This window comes from Apium graveolens, chromosome 1, assembly GCF_009905375.1.
Source record: "Apium graveolens cultivar Ventura chromosome 1, ASM990537v1, whole genome shotgun sequence".
Taxonomy (NCBI): domain Eukaryota; kingdom Viridiplantae; phylum Streptophyta; class Magnoliopsida; order Apiales; family Apiaceae; genus Apium; species Apium graveolens.
Window position 1 is genome coordinate 157664999 of NC_133647.1, and position 16134 is coordinate 157681132.

The following is a 16134-nucleotide window of genomic DNA, read 5'->3' on the forward strand; positions in this document are numbered from 1 at the left end:
CAAAAAACAAATGGAAACACGGGACTGTTAGTGTAATCAACTAACTTTTAGAGTTTCACTATTAAAATGAATATATATATATATATATGTTTTTAGAGTATGATCAACGGAAATGTGACAAATAATGAGCGAAAAGTGGAAAAAACACATTTTTCTTAGTTTTCTCCCATTTCCTACCAATATTGGTAGGAAACGACCTGAATTATTGATATTTATTTATACTTCAGAAAAATGTTATATATTCTTAACAATACGTGGCCTGCTGATATGGTTGGTGGGGTTATTTTCATATTAAGATTCTACCAAAACCTACCAACCTTGGTAGGAAAAACTTTCCCACCAAACTTGGTAGGAAATGGTCTCAGATTGATGATATTATTTCTTTTTTCATAAAAAAAGTTTAATCAATGAAATAAGTGAGGGCTGATGACGTGGTTGGTGGAACCATTTCGGTATCAAGTTTTGAGTTTCTCACCAATATTGGTAGGTTTTGGTGCTTGCGTGTACAAAATCTGGGCCCCACCTAGAGCAATTCCTACCAGTTTACGGGTTGGTAGGAAATGGTAGAGCAATTCCAACCAAATTTTTCTGGTTTGATTTGCTTGGTAGGAAAAAGCCGTTTTTCTTGTAGTGTAAGAAGCCCTTGACCAGGTGCGTTTTTGATAAATTTGACAACCCCTGTGAGCCGCAACTAGATGATCATGACGAGGTATTGCAATAAATTGAGAAAAAATCTCGATGGCATAGGTTAAGTCTGGATGGGTTAAGTAAATATATTAGACGAAGGCGTTTGTAGGATAAAGTAGTGCAGAAGAGGACTAGAATTATCCTGGAGATTATGGTTTTCTTCCATAGGACAACAGAAGGTTGAGCATCAACAAGTCCAGTATCCTGAAGAATGTCTAAAGCATAATTCCTATGTTAAACCTACTATGCTCTTTTTGCCTCTGCACATAATATATCTATACTATACACTATATTATAATAAACTAAACATGTAAACATGTAGTTGGTGGCTGAAATTACTTAATTGAGCTTATTTAATTAATCTAATTTTAATTATTGAATCGATTAATTCTAATTTATATTGAAGCCAATTTTCTCTATTATTTTACCAATTTCAATTTTATCTTATATCGAACTCTATATCATTATGATTTATATTAAATTCAACTTCTTTTACCAATTTAAATTTTATTTCATATCGAATTCTATATTATTCTAATTTATTATTTCGGGCTAAATTAAATTTAAGCAAACTAAATATAATTATTAAGATTCAGTTGATATAATGTGACACGGTTTAAGATTCGACCAACAAAAACAAAATCATATATTTTAATTATTTAATCTCAATCAAAATTATCTGATTGATCCAGATTTAAAAAAAAAATCAAACTAAAAATAATTAGTTTTATTTGGTCGGTGTATTGGGCATCGGGCTAAAATAAAATAATGTAAATCACTTATCTGAGATAAATCAAATTGATATTAAACTAAGTATAATTCGTATCCTATTGATGTGAACTAAAAAATCAAATTTTTATTAAAAATAAATATTATTTTTTAAAAAATACACATAGAATTATCAATAAATTCTGTATTATTCAATCGATAATATTGTCTTTCTCAAATATCTTTTATAGAGTTATAGTTAATCGATTAATTAATCAACATGCTAAAATAAGATTTTTTTAAGGTCCCAACATAATAGAGACATTATATTTTTACCCTCAATTAAATAATAATTTTGTTATAATAATATTTCCCCCTACAAATACAATGCTATCACTTTAAATAAGTTTAAACATTCTAAAAAGTTATGAACATATACGTCTACTAATATAATTATCATGAAATCATATCAATTAAAGCTTTAAATGAAAAAAATTTATAATTATATTCAAAATATTTTTAAAAAAATTATATAATATTAAAAAAAATACGGGCGATCCGTGCATCGCACGAGTTTTAAGCTAGTATACTATAATAGACAAAATATAAAAAATTTGGTAGTCGGTCGGCCGGTTCTTACTAAAACAATCCTTACTTAATTATTCTAATTCTAATTATTGGGTTTATCAATTTTAATTCTAATTGATATTGAAGTCAACTTCCTCTATTAATTTACCAATTTCAATTCTATTTTATATCAAACTTTATATCATTATAATTTATGTAAATTAAATTTTTTCTACTAATTAATATTTTAATTCATATCGAGTTCTATATTACTCTAATTTGTTACTTCGGGCTAAATTTAATTTAATCAAACTAAATATAATTATTAAGATTTAGTTGATATATCATGTGAATCAGTCTAAGATAAAATAATAATATTATCAATCCTCTTAAACAAATTATACTAATGGACTTGGATAAACAAAATAATATATTTTATTTATCTAGGATAAAAAAATATATTATAAAATTGATTCAGACTAACACAAAACTAAAATAAAAATACAATTCGACCAACAAAAATAAAATCATATATAATAATTATTCAGTCTAAAACAACATTATCTTATTGATCCAGAATTTAAAAAAATAAAATTAAACTAAAAATAATTAGTTTGATTTGGTCGCTGGATTGGGGATCGGCTTAAAATAAAATAATGTAAACCACTGATTCGAGATAAATCAAATTTATCCTATTGATGTGAACTAAAAAATAAATATTACTTTTTTATAAAATACACATAAAATTATCAATCAAAGTATATCGTTCAATGAGTAATATTGTCTATTTTAAATGTCTTTTATAGAATTATAGTTAATCGATTAAGTAATCACCATGCTAAAATAATATTTTTTTAAGGTACCAACATAATGGAGTCATTATATTTTTACCCTCAATAAAATAATAATTTCTCTATAGTAACATTCCCCCTTACCAATGCTATCACTTTAAATAAGTTTAAATGTTTTAAAAAGTTATGAACATATATGTTTACTAATATAATTATTATGAAGTCATATCATTTAAAATTTTAAATGCACAAAATTAAGAATTGAATTCAAAAAAATTTTAAAAAAATTATATAATGTTAAAAAAATCTCTGAGATCGCACAAGTTTAAAACTAGTATTTATAATACGTATTTAAGGCTCTTTGGCCAGATTCACATATATGTTTAGTTTTTCTCTATTTACAATTTTTTTGTTGTATAAAAGAGTGTAATATTATTAACTCATATTGACTCTTTTGGCCACATATTTATATAAAAGTTTAGTTTTCCTCAACTTACCTTTTCTTATTGTTGTAAAAATAAATCCTAACAGGTAATTAAGAGCTCTATACATATAAAAAAATGTAATATTAACTAACTCATCATGACGGAGAACGGAGAACGCTTTCATTATTTGTTCTCATATTTCATTTTATAGTGACATTGTAAAATAACTTTTGCAAGTTATATGTAAGATAAACCCTCCCACACAAGCTATAATTGAGATTTACTATACTATGTTGATGGACGGAAGGTTGTAATCTAAAAATTAAAGTTGATCAGTGACCATTATTTCATTTCTAACCCTCATATTTCATTTTATAGTAACATTGCAAAATAACTTTTGCAACTTTATGTAAGATAACACTCCAATACAAGGGCTATAAATTGAGAATTACTATAACATGTATTGGTTGAGAGTACTGGAGTGTTACAGTGATCTAAAAATTCAAATTTGGGCACATTATCCCAAATTCTGGATCAGCAGATTAATACTATTCACTGATCCAAATTTGGATCACTTGATTTAATATAAAATAATGGTTTTGTTATTTGTAGTTTATGAGATTTTGAATTGATTTTTGATTATTTAATTATATAATGAATAAAAAAATATAATTAATAGTTAATAAAATTTATTTTTAAAATAAAACTTAAAATTATGAGAATACATAATTTCATTAAAATTTAAAAGTAAAAAATAAAGAGGCACATATTACAGTTAGAGATGCATTAATTGAGCATTTGTGGGAAGAATATACTAATTCGGAAAATTAGTGTGTATCAATGATATTTTGTATATTAATTATTGCAATAAATGTGTTTTTCGTGAATTAAGTGCACAATTTTAATATTTTTATGTGTATTAATTTTTTTTTATTTAATTAATTTATGAAATGTTATATAAATTGTTAATAATAATTAAATGATAAATTTAAGATAAAATCGCTTAATATGATATTTATATATTAATATATGTAAAAAGTAATTTGGATCGATCACTTCAGAAATTTGGATCAGTATTTACATCAGTTGGTGATCCAAATTTGGATTTTTATATCATAACTGTTGGAGATGATGTAAGGCTGAGTACTGCTTTGTCTGTAGTGCTGGCCACTTGGGCGGTCCGGGCGGGCCGGGCCGGGTTGTATGCGGGTTGAACTCGTGAAACATGAACACTGAACCGATACATAGGATTTACGAACCGGGCCGGGCCGGGCTCGAATAAAGAAAATAAGACTCGTAATCGGCACTGAGATTCGCGAGCTCACGTGCTCGTGCGAGTCGTGCGGGCCGAATTTGACGGTTCATACGGGTTGAATATTGTTTGAGTAGTATAGAAGCAGAATTTGATTATTTAAATGGTACAGAATGATTAAGTAATTCAAGACTAAGAGCTTATAAATCTTATTATCTTAATTCCTAAAACTGCATATTCGATTAATTCTCAAATTTCATATTCGATTAATTATCATCTCGTTGTCCCCGAAATTTTTACATTTTTTATTTTATAATGTTATTTTTGATGTTTTTCTTTAATTTTCCATTTTGTCACGTAATAAATTTTTAACAGATAATTAAGAAAGTTAAAATTTGCAATTGAATAAAGTACTAGAAAGAAATTTATAAGATTAATTTCAAGATAACTAAATATTTTAATATCCATGAAAACAAGGTTACGTGGTTTCCCCTGTAAATAACCAAATCTATACTCTAGTGATTTACTTACCGGTGATTTACTTACCGGGCTGGGCGGGCTGCGGGCTGCGGGCTGTGCGGGTTGTACAGCTGTGCGGGTTGTACAGCTTGTGCAGCTCGCGCGGGTTGCAGTCATGCCGGGTCAGTGCTGTGCGGTCCGGGCCCGGTTTGTCAATATTGGATTCGTAATCGGTTCGGGTAATTTAACGAATTGTGCGGGTTTGAACCGGCCCGTTTCGGGCCGAATAATTACGGGTTTCCGTACGAAACGGTCCCGAATGTGCGGTTCAAACCCGCACATTTGGCCACCTCTATTTGTCTGTGACCATTAGAAAGGACACGATTCAATCTAAGTTTGCTCAGGAATTTTATATATTATTAAATAATATTCTTCCAATAAAAAAATATATGATTAGATTTAAAACTTGATAAGTTTGCTCATGAACACATTATAAAATTATAAAAGGATATCATTTCAAACAATTATGTCATCAGTCTTCTGTCCATCATCTCCCTTACATTGCTTGTTGTGTAGCCTACTGCTTTCACGATGAGTACTAAAAATTTATCTCAAGGAGAAAATTCGGCCATGAGGTCGGTAATCTCAAGGTGTCGGCGGGATAGAATCTAATTCGTTGGGTGGTGACCTTCACCAAGAAAAATAATGTTTACATGACTGTACAGGGCGGAAATGTGGCGGTTTCCGAAGCACATATTAGCCCAAGTATACAAAGACCAACACCCTGATAAATGTTTCGAGGACTTATATGTTCTCTTGTGCAAGAACAAGGTTCTGCAACCTTTTTCAATACTTTATTGAGCTGAAAAGACCGTGTTGTGGGTGGGGCAGCTTTCAAGATTATCACCATGGTTGAGGTGATTTTGAGTGCGACTGTATTTAAAAATCCCGAGCTCCTTGTATTGAAGCCTGCAGAGATTAACAAAGGCCATGCGATAGATTAACTCGTTAAGGCCGTGATTCATAACTAATGCTCTAGTGAACATCATTACTCAGCACCCTTGCTTTGATAATCAGGGTCAATTCCTCAAACTGATTTTCTTCCTGCAGATATTTAGGTCAACACTTGTAGGCTCCATATAAGCCTGTTTAAAGTTGCTAGTCAATTCATGTGCTGAAGTTTCTACACGGTATCTATGAGAAAATAATCTTGAAAACTGCCTTAAATTAACAAATATCCAAAGTATACTCCCTCGGAGTCCCATTTTATTAAACCTACTTTGCTCTTTTGTATGTCCGGGCATAATATTTATAAATACGTATTTAAGGCTCATTTAGCTGCATATTCACATAAATGTTTATATTTCCTCTACTTGCCCATTTTTTTGTTGTAAATAAATGTTGATCAAGTGATTAAACTTTTATTCATACAAAAGTGTGTACTATTAATTAACTAGTACCGACTCTTTTGGCCGCATATTCACATTGTTGATGGAGGAATCTGGTAACAACAAAGATTGAGATTTCTCGCCGGAACTAAGATCTGTGACAGTGGTTCTTTGCCGGAAACTTAAGCGGTGTGTGGTTGATTGTGGTTGTTTTAGGCTGAGATTGATCAGAGTAAGTGGTGGCTCTCTTATCAGCTCTCAACTTCTTATCCTCTCAATGTGCCTACGTACCCTTTATATAGGGATCAAGCCTGACGTAGTTCTCGTAGAACAGGAAGTCTAATGGACTTAGACTTCTTATCCCTAGGTCCAATAGAAGCCCATCCAAAGTCCATCTTCCGCTAGCTTTAGGAATGTACAACTATGAGGCCCAACCGCGAAGGCCCAAGGCTCGTCCGTAATCGTAGGACTTCACGGATAGTGCATCTCCCTACGCAAGGATAACACTCCGCTACAGCTATCTCCCTTGATTTACGAACGCAGGTATAGCCACGGTTCACCCCAAGTGCCAGACGCGTCCCTGTCTCCCGAATGAGGATAACCCACCAGATAGCAGGGCAGGTGATCCCAAGCTCTTGGGTGCAAAGTGCAGGATGACTCCAAAGTTCTCCAACGAGGACACCCGTTGAATACAAGAACAGAGCTCCCAAAGCACACACCAAAGTTAACCCCGCATCCCCAACGAGGACACCCGTTGAATACAGGAGGAGGTCTTCAATCATCAGGCATACCCCTAGAGGCCTTCAAGCTTTTCACGGACATTCCCCTCCTTGACCGTCTCAAGGAGGGAATTCTTCAAAGAGTACCTGCAATAAATACGTTAGTAAAAATAACTCTCCACTGCTCCTTTCCATGCGTGCTTTGTCCTGAATTCATCCTTGAGAATGCATCTGCCACATAAATGACGCGTCCTAAGCTATTGGGCGCGTCTTTACCTTCATAAAGCCTGCATTATTTCTTTCTACTCACAACATTCCATAGAGACAGGACGCGTCCTAAACCTCTGGACGCGTACCCCAACCTTCATTGACCACCATTGCTAGATACTTCCATCATAATGGACGCGCCTACCATTACCGGACACGTCCTCCAGCAGATAAGTGCTTACAAATCTTCTTATAACAAAATTATCCCAAATAAACATTCCACAATGTGGGCGTGTCCTATATTCAGGGGCGCGCCTTCTATCTCCCCTTTTCAAAGGACCACTTTGATAAACACTTCCACTAAAATGGACGCGTCCTATGTAACTGGACGCGTCTCCTCTTTTGTACGCCGAGTTTGACTCTAATCAACTCGTGCCTGACCCGAGTCACTCCAATGCCAAATTTTGGGTATAACAACTACCCCCCAAATTCCATTTGCAGTTAACAAAATTGGAATTTTTATCCTTGAATCCGAGTAACAAAATTTGGTCCAAAACAATTGGACGCGTCATGGCCGCATGACGCGTCTTGCTTTTACCTTATTTACGTGGCACACAACTATCATCCACGTAATCATCATTCTATAAATAGCCCAGTCACACCATATTACCATCACCATCCTTTTTTCTCTCTCACACAACTGCCATTGCCGCCCTTTTAAGCAGGAGTTTCGAGGTCCAAAATCCGGCAATTTATCCAGCCATTTCCCTATTTCTTTAGATCAATCCAACCGCTAACTCACAAGGTACACAAATCTTCTTTTACTTTCTTATTTGATTGAGTAAATCGAGTTTAATGAGCAAAAACCCGTTCATATGCTTCGAGTTTCCATGCACTGTTCTTAATTCTCCTTGTATGTATATGCGTATATATCCATAATTGTATCATACTTTGCTTCTTCAATCTTGTAGTCATATGTTTCTAGTTTCTCTCTTTTTTTTTAGAGAATTTTGCCCAAAATCGACTGTAATCGATTAAGATTCCATTACATAGCAACCATAACTGACGCGTCCTCCCATCAAGGCACGTCTTATATCTTATTATTTAAGACACGTTTAAACTGCTCCAAGCAAGTGTAACATAAGGCTAGAGGCATCCTAGGACGCGTCTTTATACTACACCCCTTGCGGTAGATTTCTAGGACGCGTCCTTCCATATTTCCAGTATCCTCCCTCCTTTTTTCTTTCCTTCCCTTCTTTTTCCTTTCTCTTCTTTTCTTCTTTTTTTTTATATTATATGGAAGTGTCCTCAAATATTTATTCATTCTTTTGCAGCTGGAGGACGCGTCTTCTTTTTCACCATTTCATCTATTTAAAGTCCTCAACAAATGCCTTGGAATCTACTCCTCGCACCTGATCTCTTTCAAACCCGACTTCCCTGAATCGCATAGGACAAGCTCCTTTCTCAAAAAAGAAAGACGCGTCTTCGAATCTCTTAACTCAAAGACTTCTATAATGTCTAACTCTAGCTCCGATTCCATAGACCATGCCCCCATAAGTTCTAGAATAAAAAAGAAGGGAGTTAAAAGGCAAAGAACTCCAGTTCTTCATACAAGGGCCGCCATCGAAGATTGGACGGACGGCAAAATTATCCCTACTACAAGCCAAAAACCTCAAGGAATGGCTGTTTCTGATATTGACGCGTCAGACATACAGGACGCGTCACCTTCTCAGGGCGCGGCTCCTTCTGGGGACGCGTCCCCGCATAGTGTAAGTGAGTTCGAAAGAAGGATTCCTGACCCAGAGACATACCCCGTATCTCCTCAAAAGTCTGATTCTCCCCTAGAGCATTGGGAACCTTCAGATGTAGAAGTAGATTGTGACTGGGCGAGGCTCGGTACCCTTTCTGAGGCAGAGAAGAATGCCAGAAGGAAAAAAGAGGGTAAATTGGCCTGCGTAGCCCTGGACTCAACCGCAACCGACTTGGAGATCCAGTGGCACATGAAATACTATGACATGGAGGGAATCTGGGCGCGCCCTCTTCGAACCATGAGGCCACATATTTTTAACATTGGGAATCAAAGGATCCCCAGAATGGTGCTTACACCAAAATTGATTTCTCTAGGCGTGGGCGCGCCTTTGCACCTATACATTAAGAAGATCCTGAAGTGGTATGACGTCGCTCCGATCCAATTATCTCCAAACTCATACAAATTGGCTTGGGCTTTGTACATGATGTATCACAACCTCAGGCTGGGCGCGCCCTCTATGAAGGAATTCAGCTTCTTTTTCAGCATAAGAAAATCAATTCCCGGTTATCACTTCTCCGTTGTCAACAAGTGGCTAAACAACAAGGGATTTAATGAGGGCAAGATCAGCCATGAAAGGGATTCGAAAGAACCCTTCTTCTATATCTATGACGTCAAGAGATCCCGTGTTCGTTTCAACCTAGAACCAAGTAAGTGAATCGCAAAACATGATTTCATACACTGGACGCGTCCTCGTGATATGGCGCGTCCTCCTTTTTCCTTTAACAAATTCTTACTATCCTTTATCTCTAGACAAAAGAGTCCAGAAGGAACTATCAGGGAAAAGGAAAAAGAGGGCAGACAAGGTTCTCCAGTATGCAGAGAAGCATTTTAACCTCAAGGACATGATTACAGAAGATAACCTTAAGCTGGTGGGCGCGTTGTCTTCCCGGGTTGGCTCTATCTGCAAGTTTCGTGAATTTCACAACGGCAAACCCGTTCTTACAACCTCAGAAAAAACCAGGGGCCTTAGTGCCGCGGAGGTGATCGAAATCGATATTAGTAAGCAATTTGACTTAGAACAAGGTAAGTTTAAGTGAGGGGGGACGCGTCATAAGTTTTGGACGCGTCCACAGCTACAAACATTAGCTCCCCATTTGAAAAATGTCAACCTTCATAAAAATCAAAAATATTTCACGCACATACATATGCTAAGGGCGCGTCCTGCCTGTTTTATATTCCCACGACTTTTGTTTTTCCATAATCTGTCATAGCCAATATGTCCCTAGGCAGGGCGCGCTATATGTATAGGGCGCGTCATTCTTTGCATGACACACATATGCATTACTCATGTCTTTCACTTTCCTTGTTATATCTTTACACACTTACTTATTTTGATTGCCATCTTTTCATGCATGTAGCATCATAATATGGACGCGTCTTCTTGTACATAACTAATCACTTTTCATGTTTATATCGCAGACATGGCCTCTCTTCCCAAAGGATTCGCAATTGGGGCCTCCAAAAAGCTAAGGGCCAAAAAACTGCCCCCTACAAAGGTTGATCTAAAGGCAAAAACCCCACCTCCTGTTGCAACTCCTTCTCCTCCACCAAAGATAATCGACACTACCGTGTTTGACATTCCCGAGAAGGTGGAGGACGCGCCCTCGAAGCGTCAAAAGGTAGTTCCTGATGACCAGTCTTCAAGAAGGACGCGTCCTTAACAAGGACTTTTTCTTTTTCAATTATGTTGTCAAAATTACAGTAACATTCAGTCTAAAGGAGCATCAACCAAGATAACTTGGGCGCATCCTTGAAAATAGTACACTTCCTAGTTCCATTTTACTTGAGTTTTATTGTTCCTTTTGACAACCACTACTTCAGTTATCATTCATATAAAGCCCTTACTTAGGGCGCGCCCTATGTTTAGGGCGCGTCATGAAACCAAGCAAACCAAGCAAACATCCTTTTGGAAAGTTTCAAAATTTTATTTATAATGCGCTCTGGTGTCAAAAGTGCACCAGTCCCACGGCTACTATGCTCTGTGGGGAAATTATTTCTAAAAAATGACCCTTCAACTAGTTCCAAGGTAAGTAGTACATGCACTACCCCCCTAGGCTAGGAGGAATTTATTTAATTCTAGCCTATAATTCGGGCATAACCCAAAATAATAAAAGAAATATATAAGGGGCCAAAGCCGCGCCTTATTGGTAATACTTTCGGAGATGTTCCGCATTCCAAGCTCGCGGAACCAGCTTCCCTTCCATATCTTCAAGGTGATAAGTCACCTTCCACAGGATGGACTTTATTCTGTATGGTCCTTCTCAATTAGCTCCAAACACTCTATGTTGGGGGTTCTTTGTATTGGGCATCACTTTTCTAAGTACCAAATCTCCCACCTTCAGCAATTGTCCTTTTACCTTCTTGTTATAATACCTTGCGGCGCGTTGTTGATATGCCGCTAGCCTTAGCTGAGAATTTTCCCTCGTCTCCTCTAAGAGATCTAAATGAAGCCTTTGATTAACCTCAACATCTTCTTTTCTGTAACAATCTCTGCGAAGTGATCCCGATCCAACTTCCACGGGGACCATAGCTTCGTAGCCGTAAGTCAGCATAAACGGCGTTTCTCCCGTAGTAGATCGTGGCGTAGTGTTGTATGACCACATCACCTTCGGGAGTTCTTCCGGCCAATTCCCATTGCGTTCCTCCAGCTTGGTTTTGAGGGTATGCTTTATTATTTTGTTAACAGCTTCTGTTTGTCCATTGCTTTGAGGATGATAGACCGCCGCAAACTCCTTCTTGATTTTCAACTCACATAGCTGTCGCAATTCCTTGCTATCAAACTGCTTTCCATTGTCGAAGACAAGCTTGTAAGGGATTCCAAACCTACATACGATTGAGTTGAAAATAAAATCCCTGATTTTCTTTGTGGTGATAGTAGCCAGTGGCATAGCTTCCGCCCATTTAGTAAAGTAATCGACCGCAACCACTGCATACTTGACGTCTCCTTTAGCTTTCGGCAATTCTCCGATAAGATCAATTCCCCACATAGAGAACGCCCGCGGGCTTGCCATAGGCGTCAAGAGTGTCGCCGGCATAGACGAGTAGTTTACAAAGCGCTGGCAGCGATCACATGCCTTGACGAAATTTGTAGCATCTTCTCTCATTGTGGGCCAATAATACCCTTGGCACAAAACTTTCATTGCCAACGAGCTACCCCCGAGTTATTGCCACAGATTCCTTCATGTACCTCTCTTAGGATGTAATTTCCTTCTTCTTCTTCAACACACCTAAGCAGAGGTTGGTTGAACCCTCTCTTGTACAGGACTTCGTCGTATATCACATATCTTGCAGCCTGATAGCGGAGTCGGCGAGCCATAAACTTATCCTCGGGGAGTATTCCCTTGTGAATGTAAGCTAGAATGGGCGTCATCCATGTTTCCTTGGGAGCCTCATCCACTCGCATAGTTTCTATCTCTGGGATACTAGGAATCTCCTGTATTTCAAGGGGGATGGATCCTAACAACACAGCCTCTTATTGCGACCCCATTTTTGCCAGAGCATCCGCATTACTGTTCTTCTCCCGCGGAACACATTCCAATCTAACTTCTTTGAACATTCCAATCAGGCGCTGTGTACATCTCAAGTATAATTCTGTTCGTGGGCCTCGCGCTTGAAATCCCCCGTTCACCTGATTCACTACCAACTCTGAGTCACTTCTTGCAATTAAGTTTCGCACCCCCATTTCCAAAGCGATTTTCAGGCCATTAATCAGCGCCTCATACTCCGCATCATTATTGGTTGCATAAAACTTGAAATGAATGGTGCTCATCAGATGGTGGCCTTCCGAAGACACAAGTACTATACCTGCACCTGCTCCTCCATTGTTAACCGCCCCATCCACATGCAAGATCCACCAAGGATGCGGAAACTCCTCCAAAGACTCCTCAGCACGAGGTGGATGTAGCATTACCAAAGCTTTATCATCAATTTCAGGATCAAATTCCAACAAGAAATCGGCTAAGGCTTGCCCTTTTATCGCTGTTCGAGGTACATATTCCAAATCAAACTGTCCCAACTCCACAGCCCATTTCAGCATTCTGCCTGATGACTCTGGTTTGTGCAGGACCTGTCGCAGTGGGTACGCTGTACGAACTTCAACTCTATGGGCTTGAAAATACGACCGCAATTTTCTTGACGCAAGAATCAGGGCGTAAACCAGTTTCTCCATGCTTGTGTAGCGAGTTTCAGCATCGTGTAACCGCTTGCTCACGTAGTACACTGGTGATTGCTGCCCATCTTCTTCTCTTACCAGAACTGCACTGATCGAATATTCAGACACTGCGAGGTACAGTATTAGAGATTCCCCATCCAACGGCTTTGACAACATGGGAGGGTTTCCCAGTTGCTCCTTGATTCTTTTGAAAGCCTCTTCACATTCTGACGTTCATACAAAGTCTTTCCCAGCTAATTTAATCGCCTTGAAAAATTCCTTGCATCTATCGGACGACTTGGAAATAAATCGATTTAATGCGACGATTCTCCCAGTCAAACTCTGCACTTGTTTCACATTGGTGGGTGCCTTCATATCCATCAATGCCTTGATCTTTGCGGGGTTGGCCTCAATTCCCCTGTGGTTGACAATGAACCCGAGAAACTTGCCCGACTCCACGCCGAACACACATTTTTGCGGATTTAATTTCATACGAAACCTCCTTAGAATGTTAAACATCTCCATCAGGTGCTTGATGTGGTCATTCTCCACCTCGGACTTTACCAGCATATCATCCACATACACTTCCATAGTTCTCCCGATTTGATCCTTGAACATCATGTTTACCAACCGCTGGTAGGTCGCGCCAGCATTAATCAATCCAAACGGCATTCCTATATAACAGTATAACCCCCTGTCAGTAATGAAGGATGTATGTTCTTGATCGGGGCCATACATCGGAATTTGATTGTAACCGGAGTATGCATCCATAAAACTCAGCAACGCATGCCCCGCCGTTGCGTCAACCAACTGATCGATTCTTGGCAGCGGGAAGCTGTCCTTTGGACAGGCCTTATTTAAATCTGTGAAATCCACACATGTCCTCCACTTCCCATTCGGTTTCTTCACCAGTACCGGATTTGCAAGCCATTCGGGGTAGAAAGACTCTTTGACCAACCCTACCTCCAACAATCGGTCTACTTCTTCTTTTAATGCTATCGCCCTTTCTCCACTTACTGGGCGGCGTTTTTGACGTATACCCTTGCAATTCGGGAGGATATTCAAATGATGACACATTACTTCTGGGTCGATTCCTATCATATCTGAATGACTCCATGCGAAGACATCAAGATTTGCTATTAGAAAGCGGGCAAGACTTCCTCTCATCCCATCATCCAACTGGGATCCCACTTTCAAAACCTTGCTCGGATCATTTTTATCAACTGGAATAGATATTGTGTCTTCGGTCGGTCCCGTCTTTTCGGCGGGCATAGGGATCCTGGGATCCAAATAGAAATCAAAGTCTCGGGGGTCTTCGACTTCCACTTTTGCATCTGAGGGCGCGTCCTCGTTTGGAGGAGCATCTACCTCAATTTCACTCAAGGGCGCGTCCTTCTTTTGAGGAGCATCCACCTTGAAGTTATTCCCGAGACCTTGCAAAATCTCACTTCTTCCTTCCAACTTTTCCCCGTTAACTTCTTTCTGTATGATCGCCTCGGTATGGTTCACCACCACTTCCTCCACACTACGGATCCTCGAAACACGTCCCCGCGTCAAAAAAGAGTTCCTAGAGACATAGGTTTCTTCCTTCTCGGGGGCTTCAACAAAATAGTGGGCATGGACCTCTCCACTTGGTTTCGTATGAATATCTTCTACATCCTCAAATGGGAGACCTTTCCCTTCATACCTTCTTCTACGGAACTCTTTAACAGCCTTGTGATAGCAATCGCGTGACTCATACTGTGACTCTCTCAGACTACCAACTCCGTTTGGCGTTGGGAACTTTATCATCAAGTGGTGTATCGAGGTTATCACCCTGAACGCTCGCAATCAAGGTCTGCCGACTAGCACTTGTGCGCGGAATCCTGATCTGGCACCTTGAAATCTATCATTTGAGTAACCGACAAAGCTCCTTCCCCGAGCGTGACGGGAAGCCTGACCGAACCCATAACTCTCACTGCTTCCCCAGTAAAGCCATAGAAGTGCGCATCTTCAAAATACATGTCGCTATCTGGGAAACCCAGCTTTTTGTAGGTGCTGTAGTACAAGATGTTTGTAGAACTCCCATTATCCAAGAAGACTCGATGTACGTTCATTACCCCAATAAGCATGGTAATCACCAGCGCATCATTGTGAGGATGATGCACCCACCTAGATTCTTTTTCCTTGAACGTAATATCAGCGGACTCTCCCTTAAAGACCTTTGGGGGTCTATCTTCCAAGCTGTGGATGTTGGTGAGTGGCGGATGTCGCGCCTCTCTCGTGTTTCTCTTCAGTGCTCGATTACTATCACCAACGAAAGGGTGTCCTCCAAAAATTGCCCTGATACTGCCAGCCCTCTGAAACTTGACCTCTGCTATTTTTTCAACATCCTCCGCCCGCGGGGGCTGTCTTTCATCCTTACCCTTGTCATCAAGTCCCCTGCGTCGCTTCACCTTGTCAATCCATTCTCCTAGGTATCCAGCCTTGATCGATTCCTCAATCTCATCCCGAAGGTGACGACACTCATGGGTGTCATGGCTAGTAGACTCATGGTAGTCACAATACTTCTTTTTGTCTCTGCTCTGCCATGAAGTTAGACGGCCGGGCTTCTTGAAGATTCCTCTATCCTTATTTACCTCAAAGATATGGTCAATGGACGCCGCCAGTGGGGTATAATTGATGACCCTTCTCTCGTAGTTCGACGGTGGGCTCCATTCTCTCCGCGAGCTCACAGTGTTCACCCTGTTAGGGCTTCTGGCATTTCGCCAATAATCTGGGCTCAAGGATTTGTCCCTTCTCTTGGATCGCCCCTTGGAGTTATGGGTATTGTCATTCTTTTTTGTTTCTGCAAGCGACTGCTCGATTGCTTTGAACGACTCCGCCTGCGCAAGCACATCAGCTAGTGACACTGGGTCCTTCCCTTGCAGGTGCTTCCAGAAATCCGTCCCCACACGCAACCCAGCTATAAGCAGTATTTTCAACGTCTCAT